Below are 9357 nucleotides of genomic sequence, written 5' to 3' on the forward strand. Positions count from 1 at the left end.
TGTGTCTGTCTGTGTGTCTCTGTGTGTGTGATTGTGTGTGTCTGTGTGTATGTCTGTGTCTGAGTGTTACTGTGCGAGTGTGCGTGTCTGTGTCTGTGTCTGTTTGTGTGTCAGTGTAACTGTGTGTGTGAGTGTTTGTGTGTGTGTGTCTGTGCGAGTGTGTGTGTCTGTGTCTGTGTGTGTCAGTTTAAGTGTGTGTGTGTGTCTGTGTGTATCTGTCAGTGTGTGTGTGTCTGTGTGTGAGTGTATGTCTGTGTAAGTGTGTTTGTGTGTGTGTCTGTGTGTGCCTGTGAGTGTGGGTGTCTGTGTGTGTGTTTGTGTGTGTCTGTGTGTGTGTGTGTCTGTATCTGTGTGTGTGAGTGTGTGTCTGTGTGTGTGTGTCTGTGTTTGTGCGTGTGTGTGTCCGTGTGAGTGTGTGTGTGTCTGTGTGTGTGAGTGTGTGTGTCTGTGTGTGTGAGTGTTTGTGTCTGCGTGTGAGTGTGTGTGTGTGTCTGTGTGTGAGTGTGTGTGTCTGTGTCTTTGTGTGAGTGTGAGTCTGTGTGTCTGAGTGTGTGAGTCTTTGTGTCTGTGTGTTTGTGTGAGTGTGTGTCTGTGTGTGTGAGTGTGTGTGTCTGTGTGTGTGAGTGTGTGCTTGTCTGCGTGTGTGAGTGTGTGTGTTAGTGTGTGTATGAGTGTGTGTGTCTGTGTGTGTGAGTGTTTGTGTCTGCGTGTGAGTGTGTGTGTGTGTCTGTGTGTGAGTGTGTGTATCTGTGTGTTTGTGTGAGTGTGTGTCTGTGTGTGAGAGTGTGTGTGTCTGAGTGTGTGAGTGTGCGTGTGTCTTTGTGTGTGTGTCTGTGTGTGTGTCTGTGTGTGTGAGTGTGTGTGTCTGTGTGTGTGTGTGTCTGTGAGTGTGTGTGTGTCAGTGTGTGTGTCTGTATGTGTGTGTGTCTGTGTGTGTGTCTGTGTGTGTGAGTGTGTGTGTCTGTGTGTGTGTGTGTCTGTGAGTGTGTGTGTGTCTGTGTGTGTGAGTGTGTGTGTCTGTGTGTGTGTCTGTGTGTGAGTGTGTGTGTCTGTGTGTGTCTTTGTGTGTGTGAGTGTGTGTGTGTGTCTGTCTGTCTGTGTGTGTGATTGTGTGTGTCTGCGTGTGTGTGTGTCTGTGTGTGTGAGTGTGTGTGCGTGTGTGTCTGTGTCTGTGTGTGTGAGTTTGTGTGCCTGTGTCTGTGAGTGTGTGTGTGTGTGTCTGTGAGTGTGTCTGTGTGTGTCTCTGTGTGTGTGTGTGGGTGTGTGTCTGTGTATGTGTGAGTGTATGTCTGTGTCTGTGGTATTCTGTATGTTTTTGTGAGTGTGTGTGTCTGTGTGTGTGAGTGTGTGTGTGAGTGTGTGTCTCTGTGTGTGTGAGTGTTTGTGTCTGTGTGTTTGTGTGAGTGTGTGTCTGTGTGTGTGAGTGTGTGTGTTTGTGTGTGTGAGTGTGTGCTTGTCTGCGTGTGTGAGTGTGTGTGTTAGTGTGTGTATGAGTGTGTGTGTCCTTGTGTGTGTGAGTGTGTGTGTGTGTCTGTGTGTGTGAGTGTGTGTGTCTGTATGTGTGTGTGTCTGTGTGTGTGTGTGAGTGTGTGTGTCTGTGTGTGTGTTCGTGTCTGTGTGTGTGTGTGAGTGTGTATGTGTGTGTGAGTGAGTGTGTGTTTCTGTGTGTGTGTGAGTGTGTGTGTCTGTGTGTGAGTGTCTATGTGTGTGAGTGTGTGTGTGTTTATTTGTGACTGTGTGTGTTTGTGGGTGTGTGAGTGAGTGTGTGTGTCTCTGTTTATGAGTGTGTGTCTGTCTGTGTGTGAGTGTGTGCGTGCGTGAGTGTCTGTGTGTGTGTCTGTGTGTGTGAGTGTGTGTGCCTGTGTCTGTGAGTGTGTCTGTGTGTGCGTCTGTGTGTGTGTGAGTGTATGTGTGTGTGTCTGTGTCTGTGTGTTTCTGTGTGTGTTTGTGAGTGTGTGTGTCTGTGTGTGTGTGTGTGTCTGTGTGTGAGTGTGTGTGTCTGTGTGTTTGTGTGAGTGTGTGTCTGTGTGTGTGAATGTGTGTGTTAGTGTGTGTGTATGAGTGTGTGTGTCCTTGTGTGTGTGAGTGTGTGTGTTTGTGTGTGTGTGAGTGTGTGTGTGAGTCTCTGTGTGTGTGTTTCTGTGTGTGTGTGTGTGCGTCTGTGAGTGTGTGTGTGAGTGTGTGTGTGTCTGTGTGTGTGTCTGTGTGTGTGAGTGTGTGTGTCTGTGTGTGTGTGTGTGTCTGTGTGAGTGTGTGTGTGTGTGTATGTGTATGTGTGTCTGTGTGTCTGTGTCTATGTGTGTGTGTGTGTCAGTGTAAGTGTGTCTCTGTGTGTGTGTGTCTAAGTCTGTGCGTGTGTGTGTCCGTGTGAGTGTGTGTGTCTCTGTGTGTGAGTGTGTGTGTGTGTCTGTGTGTGAGTGTGTGTGTGTCTTTGTGTGTGTGTCTCTGTGTGTGTCAGTGTGTGTGTCTGTGTGTGTGTGAGTGTGTGTGTCTGTATGTTTGTGTGTCTGTGTGTGTGTGTGAGTGTGTGTGTCTGTGTGTGTGTTCGTGTCTGTGTGTGTGTGTGAGTGTGTATGTGTGTGTGAGTGAGTGTGTGTTTCTGTGTGTGTGTGAGTGTGTGTGTCTGTGTGTGTGAGTGTCTATGTGTGTGAGTGTGTGTATATTTATTTGTTACTGTGTGTGTTTGTGGGTGTGTGAGTGAGTGTGTGTGTCTCTGTTTATGAGTGTGTGTCTGTCTGTGTGTGAGTGTGTGCGTGCGTGAGTGTCTGTGTGTGTGTCTGTGTGTGTGAGTGTGTGTGCCTGTGTCTGTGAGTGTGTCTGTGTGTGTGTCTGTGTGTGTGTGAGTGTGTGCGTCTGTGTGTGTGTGAGTGTATGTGTGTGTGTCTGTGTCTGTGTGTTTCTGTGTGTGTTTGTGAGTGTGTGTGTCTGTGTGTGTGAGTGTGTGTGTGTGTGTCTGTGTGTGAGTGTGTGTGTCTGTGTGTTTGTGTGAGTGTGTGTCTGTGTGTGTGAGTGTGTGTGTCTGTGGGTGCGTCTGTGTGTGTGAGTGTGTGCGTGTCTGTGTGTGTGTCTGTGTGTGTGAGTGTGTGTGTTAGTGTGTGTGTATGAGTGTGTGTGTCCTTGTGTGTGTGAGTGTGTGTGTTTGTGTGTGTGTGAGTGTGTGTGTGTGTCTGTGTGTGTGTGTTTCTGTGTGTGTGTGTGTGCGTCTGTGAGTGTGTGTGTGAGTGTGTGTGTGTCTGTGTGTGTGTCTGTGTGTGTGTGAGTGTGTGTGTCTGTGTGTGTGTGTGTCTGTGTGAGTGTGTGTGTATGTGTATGTGTGTCTGTGTGTCTGTGTCTATGTGTGTGTGTGTGTCAGTGTAAGTGTGTCTCTGTGTGTGTGTGTCTAAGTCTGTGCGTGTGTGTGTCCGTGTGAGTGTGTGTGTCTCTGTGTGTGAGTGTGTGTGTATGTGTGTGTGTGAGTGTGTGTGTAAGTGTGTGTGTCTGTGCGTGTGTGTGTGACTGTGTGAGTGTGTGTGTCTGTGTCTGTGTGTGTGTCTCTGTGTGTGAGTGTGTGTGTCTGTGAATGTGTGTGTGTGTGTGTCTGTGTAAGTGTGTGTGTGCGTTTGTCTGTGTGTGTCGGTGAGTGTGTGTGTGTGGCTGTGTCTATGTGTTTGTGTCTGTGTGTGTGTCAGTGTAAGTGTGTGTGTGTGCGTCTGTGAGTGTGTGTGTGTCTGTGTGTGTGAGTGTGTGTGTGTCTGTGTGTGTGTCTGTGTGTGTGTCTGTGTGTGTGAGAGTGTGTGTGTCTGTGTGTGTGTGTGTGTGTGTGTGTCTGTGTGAGTGTGTGTGTATGTGTATGTGTGTCTGTGTCTATGTGTGTGTGTGTGTCAGTGTAAGTGTGTGTGGCTCTGTGTGTGAGTGTGTGTGTATGTGTGTGTGAGTGTGTGTGTATGTGTGTGTGTGAGTGTGTGTGTAAGTGTGTGTGTGTCTGTGCGTGTGTGTGTGACTGTGTGAGTGTGTGTGTCTGTGTCTGTGTGTGTGTCTCTGTGTGTGAGTGTGTGTGTCTGTGAATGTGTGTGTGTGTGTGTCTGTGTAAGTGTGTGTGTGCGTTTGTCTGTGTGTGTCGGTGAGTGTATGTGTCTGTGTGTGTGTGTGGCTGTGTCTATGTGTTTGTGTCTCTGTGTGTCAGTGTAAGTGTGTGTGTTTGTGTCTGTGAGTGTGTGTGTCTGTGTCTTTGTCAGTGTAAGTGTGTGTGTGTCGGTGTTTGTGTGTGAGTGTGTGTGACTGTGTCTGTGTGTGTGTGTCTGTGTCAGTGTGGGTGTCTGTGTCTGTGAGTGTGTGTCTGTGTGTGTGAGTGTGTTTTTCAGTGTCTGTGTGTTTGTGTCTGTGTGTGAGTGTGTCAGTGTAAGTGTGTGTCTGTGTGTGTGTCAGTGTCTGTGTCAGTGTGTGTCTGTGTGAGTGTGTGTGTCTGTGTCTGTGTGTGTGTATGTGTAAGTGTGTGTGTGCGGTTGTCTGTGGGTGTCTGTGAGTGTGTGTGTCTGTGTGCGTGTGAGTGTGTGTGTGTGTGTGTGAGTGTGTGTGTCTGTGTCTGTGAGTGTGTGTGTCTGTGTCTGTGTGTGTGAGTGTGTGTGTCTGTCTGTGTGTCTCTGTGTGTGTGATTGTGTGTGTCTGTGTGTATGTCTGTGTCTGAGTGTTACTGTGCGAGTGTGCGTGTCTGTGTCTGTGTCTGTGTCTGTGTGTGTGTCTGTGTGTGTCTGTGAGTGTGTGTGTCTGTGTCTGTGTGTGTGTCAGTGTAACTGTGAGTGTGAGTGTTTGTGTGTGCGTGTCTGTGCGAGTGTGTGTGTCTGTGTCTGTGTGTGTGTCAGTTTAAGTGTGTGTGTGTCTGTGTGTATCTGTCAGTGTGTGTGTGTGTCTGTGTGTGAGTGTATGTCTGTGTAAGTGTGTTTGTGTGTGTGTCTGTGTGTGCCTGTGAGTGTGGGTGTCTGTGTGTGTGTTTGTGTGTGTCTGTGTGTGTGAGTGTGTGTGTCTGTATCTGTGTGTGTGTGAGTGTGTGTCTGTGTGTGTGTCTGAGTTTGTGCGTGTGTGTGTCCGTGTGAGTGTGTGTGTCTGTGTGTGTGAGTGTGTGTGTGTGTGAGTGTGTGTCTGTGTGTGTGAGTGTTTGTGTCTGCGTGTGAGTGCGTGTGTGTGTCTGTGTGTGAGTGTGTGTGTCTGTGTGTTTGTGTGAGTGTGTGTCTGTGTGTGTGAGTGTGTGTGTCTGTGTGTGTGAGTGTTTGTGTCTGCGTGTGAGTGTGTGTGTGTGTGTCTGTGTGTGAGTGTGTGTGTCTGGGTCTGTGTGTGTGTGTGTGTCTGTGTGAGTGTGTGTGTCTGTGTCTGTGTGTGTGTCTGTGTAAGTGTGTGTGTGCGTTTGTCTGTGGGTGTCTGTGAGTGTGTGTGTCTGTGTGTGTGTGAGTGTGTGTGTGTGTGTGTGAGTGTGTGTGTCTGTGTCTGTGAGTGTGTCTGTGTGAGTGTGTGTGTCTGTGTCTGTGTGTGTGAGTGTGTGTGTCTGTCTGTGTGTCTCTGTGTGTGTGATTGTGTGTGTCTGAGTGTATGTCTGTGTCTGAGTGTTACTGTGCGAGTGTGCGTGTCTGTGTCTGTGTCTGTTTCTGTGTCAGTGTAACTGTGTGTGTGAGTGTTTGTGTGTGCGTGTCTGTGCGAGTGTGTGTGTCTGTGTCTGTGTGTGTCAGTTTAAGTGTGTGTGTGTGTCTGTGTGTATCTGTCAGTGTGTGTGTGTGTCTGTGTGTGAGTGTATGTCTGTGTAAGTGTGTTTGTGTGTGTGTCTGTGTGTGCCTGTGAGTGTGGGTGTCTGTGTGTGTGTTTGTGTGTGTCTGTGTGTGTGTGTGTCTGTATCTGTGTGTGTGAGTGTGTGTCTGTGTGTGTGTGAGTTTGTGCGTGTGTGTGTCCGTGTGAGTGTGTGTGTGTCTGTGTGTGTGAGTGTGTGTGTCTGTGTGTGTGAGTGTTTGTGTCTGCGTGTGAGTGTGTGTGTGTGTCTGTGTGTGAGTGTGTGTGTCTGTGTGTTTGTGTGAGTGTGAGTCTGTGTGTGAGAGTGTGTGTGTCTGAGTGTGTGAGTGTTTGTGTCTGTGTGTTTGTGTGAGTGTGTGTCTGTGTGTGTGAGTGTGTGTGTCTGTGTGTGTGAGTGTGTGCTTGTCTGCGTGTGTGAGTGTGTGTTAGTGTGTGTATGAGTGTGTGTGTCTGTGTGTGTGAGTGTTTGTGTCTGCGTGTGAGTGTGTGTGTGTGTGTCTGTGTGTGAGTGTGTGTGTCTGTGTGTTTGTGTGAGTGTGTGTCTGTGTGTGAGAGTGTGTGTGTCTGAGTGTGTGAGTGTGTGTGTGTCTTTGTGTGTGTGTCTTTGTGTGTGTGTCTCTGTGTGTGTCAGTGTGTGTGTCTGTATGTGTGTGTGTCTGTGTGTGTGTCTGTGTGTGTGAGTGTGTGTGTCTGTGTGTGTGTGTGTCTGTGAGTGTGTGTGTGTCTGTGTGTGTGTGTGTGTGTGTGTCTGTGTGTGTGTCTGTGTGTGAGTGTGTGTGTCTGTGTGTGTCTTTGTGTGTGTGAGTGTGTGTGTGTCTGTCTGTCTGTGTGTGTGATTGTGTGTGTCTGCGTGTGTGTGTGTCTGTGTGTGCGTGAGTGTGTGAGTGCGTGTGTGTGTCTGTGTGTGTGAGTGTGTGTGCGTGTGTGTCTGTGTCTGTGTGTGTGAGTGTGTGTGCCTGTGTCTGTGTGTGTGTGTGTGTGTGTGTCTGTGAGTGTGTCTGTGTGTGTCTCTGTGTGTGTGTGAGGGTGTGTGTCTGTGTATGTGTGAGTGTATGTCTGTGTCTGTGGTATTCTGTGTGTTTTTGTGAGTGTGTGTGTCTGTGTGTGTGAGTGTGTGTGTGAGTGTGTGTGTCTGAGTGTGTGAGTGTTTGTGTCTGTGTGTTTGTGTGAGTGTGTGTCTGTGTGTGTGAGTGTGTGTGTCTGTGTGTGTGAGTGTGTGCTTGTCTGCGTGTGTGAGTGTGTGTGTTAGTGTGTGTATGAGTGTGTGTGTCCTTGTGTGTGTGAGTGTGTGTGTGTGTCTGTGTGTGTGAGTGTGTGTGTGTCTTTGTGTGTGTGTCTCTGTGTGTGTCAGTGTGTGTGTCTGTGTGTGTGTGAGTGTGTGTGTCTGTATGTGTGTGTGTCTGTGTGTGTGTGTGAGTGTGTGTGTCTGTGTGTGTGTTCGTGTCTGTGTGTGTGAGTGTGTATGTGTGTGTGAGTGAGTGTGTGTTTCTGTGTGTGTGTGAGTGTGTGTGTCTGTGTGTGTGAGTGTCTATGTGTGTGAGTGTGTGTGTGTTTATTTGTGACTGTGTGTGTTTGTGGGTGTGTGAGTGAGTGTGTGTGTCTCTGTTTATGAGTGTGTGTCTGTCTGTGTGTGAGTGTGTGCGTGCGTGAGTGTCTGTGTGTGTGTCTGTGTGTGTGAGTGTGTGTGCCTGTGTCTGTGAGTGTGTCTGTGTGTGTGTCTGTGTGTGTGAGTGTGTGCGTCTGTGTGTGTGTGAGTGTATGTGTGTGTGAGTGTGTGTGTGTGTGTCTGTGTGAGTGTGTGTGTCTGTGTGTTTGTATGAGTGTGTGTCTGTGTGTGTGAGTGTGTGTGTCTGTGTGTGCGTCTGTGTGTGTGAGTGTGTGCGTGTCTGTGTGTGTGTGTGTCTGTGTGTGTGAGTGTGTGTGTTAGTGTGTGTGTATGAGTGTGTGTGTCCTTGTGTGTGTGAGTGTGTGTGTTTGTGTGTGTGTGAGTGTGTGTGTGTGTCTGTGTGTGTGTGTGTGTTTCTGTGTGTGTGTGTGCGTCTGTGAGTGTGTGTGTGAGTGTGTGTGTGTCTGTGTGTGTGTCTGTGTGTGTGTGAGTGTGTGTGTCTGTGTGTGTGTGTGTCTGTGTGAGTGTGTGTGTATGTGTATGTGTGTCTGTGTGTCTGTGTCTATGTGTGTGTGTGTCAGTGTAAGTGTGTCTCTGTGTGTGTGTGTGTCTGTGTCTGTGTGTGTCAGTTTAAGTGTGTGTGTGTCTGTGTGTGTGAGTGTGTGTGTATGTGTGTGTGTGAGTGTGTGTGTAAGTGTGTGTGTGTCTGTGCGTGTGTGTGTGACTGTGTGAGTGTGTGTGTCTGTGTGTGTGTCTCTGTGTGTGAGTGTGTGTATCTGTGAATGTGTGTGTGTGTCTGTGTAAGTGTGTGTGTGCGTTTGTCTGTGTGTGTCGGTGAGTGTGTGTGTGTGGCTGTGTCTATGTGTTTGTGTCTGTGTGTGTGTGTCAGTGTAAGTGTGTGTGTGTGCGTCTGTGAGTGTGTGTGTGTCTGTGTGTGAGTGTGTGTGTGTCTGTGTGTGTGTCTGTGTGTGTGTCTGTGTGTGCGTGAGTGTGTGTGTCTGTGTGTGTGTGTGTGTGTGTCTGTGTGAGTGTGTGTGTATGTGTATGTGTGTCTGTGTCTATGTGTGTGTGTGTGTCAGTGTATGTGTGTCTGTGTGTGTGTGTGTCTAAGTCTGTGCGTGTGTGTGTCCGTGTGAGTGTGTGTGGCTCTGTGTGTGAGTGTGTGTATGTGTGTGTGTGAGTGTGTGTGTAAGTGTGTGTGTGTCTGTGCGTGTGTGTGTGAGTGTGTGTGTCTGTGTCTGTGTGTGTGTCTGTGTGTGTGAGTGTGTGTGTCTGTGAATGTGTGTGTGTGTGTCTGTGTAAGTGTGTGTGTGCGTTTGTCTGTGAGTGTGTGTGTCTGTGTCTTTGTCAGTGTAAGTGTGTGTGTGTCGGTGTTTGTGTGTGAGTGTGTGTGACTGTGTCTGTGTGTGTGTGTCTGTGTCAGTGTGGGTGTCTGTGTCTGTGTGTGTGTGTCTGTGTGTGTGAGTGTGTTTTTCAGTGTCTGTGTGTTTGTGTCTGTGTGTGAGTGTGTCAGTGTAAGTGTGTGTCTGTGTGTGTGTCAGTGTCTGTGTGTGTGTGAGTGTGTGTGTCTGTGTCTGTGTGTGTGTATGTGTAAGTGTGTGTGTGCGGTTGTCTGTGGGTGTCTGTGAGTGTGTGTGTCCGTGTGCGTGTGAGTTTGTGCGTGTGTGTGTCCGTGTGAGTGTGTGTGTCTGTGTGTGTGAGTGTGTGTGTGTGAGTGTGTGTCTGTGTGTGTGAGTGTTTGTGTCTGCGTGTGAGTGCGTGTGTGTGTCTGTGTGTGAGTGTGTGTGTCTGTGTGTTTGTGTGAGTGTGTGTCTGTGTGTGTGAGTGTGTGTGTCTGTGTGTGTGAGTGTTTGTGTCTGCCTGTGAGTGTGTGTGTGTCTGTGTGTGAGTGTGTGTGTCTGGGTCTGTGTGTGTGTGTGTGTCTGTGTGAGTGTGTGTGTCTGTGTCTGTGTGTGTGTCTGTGTAAGTGTGTGTGTGCGTTTGTCTGTGGGTGTCTGTGA

The sequence above is a fragment of the Hemitrygon akajei genome, chromosome 28 (assembly GCF_048418815.1).
Source record: "Hemitrygon akajei chromosome 28, sHemAka1.3, whole genome shotgun sequence".
In the NCBI taxonomy this organism is placed as follows: domain Eukaryota; kingdom Metazoa; phylum Chordata; class Chondrichthyes; order Myliobatiformes; family Dasyatidae; genus Hemitrygon; species Hemitrygon akajei.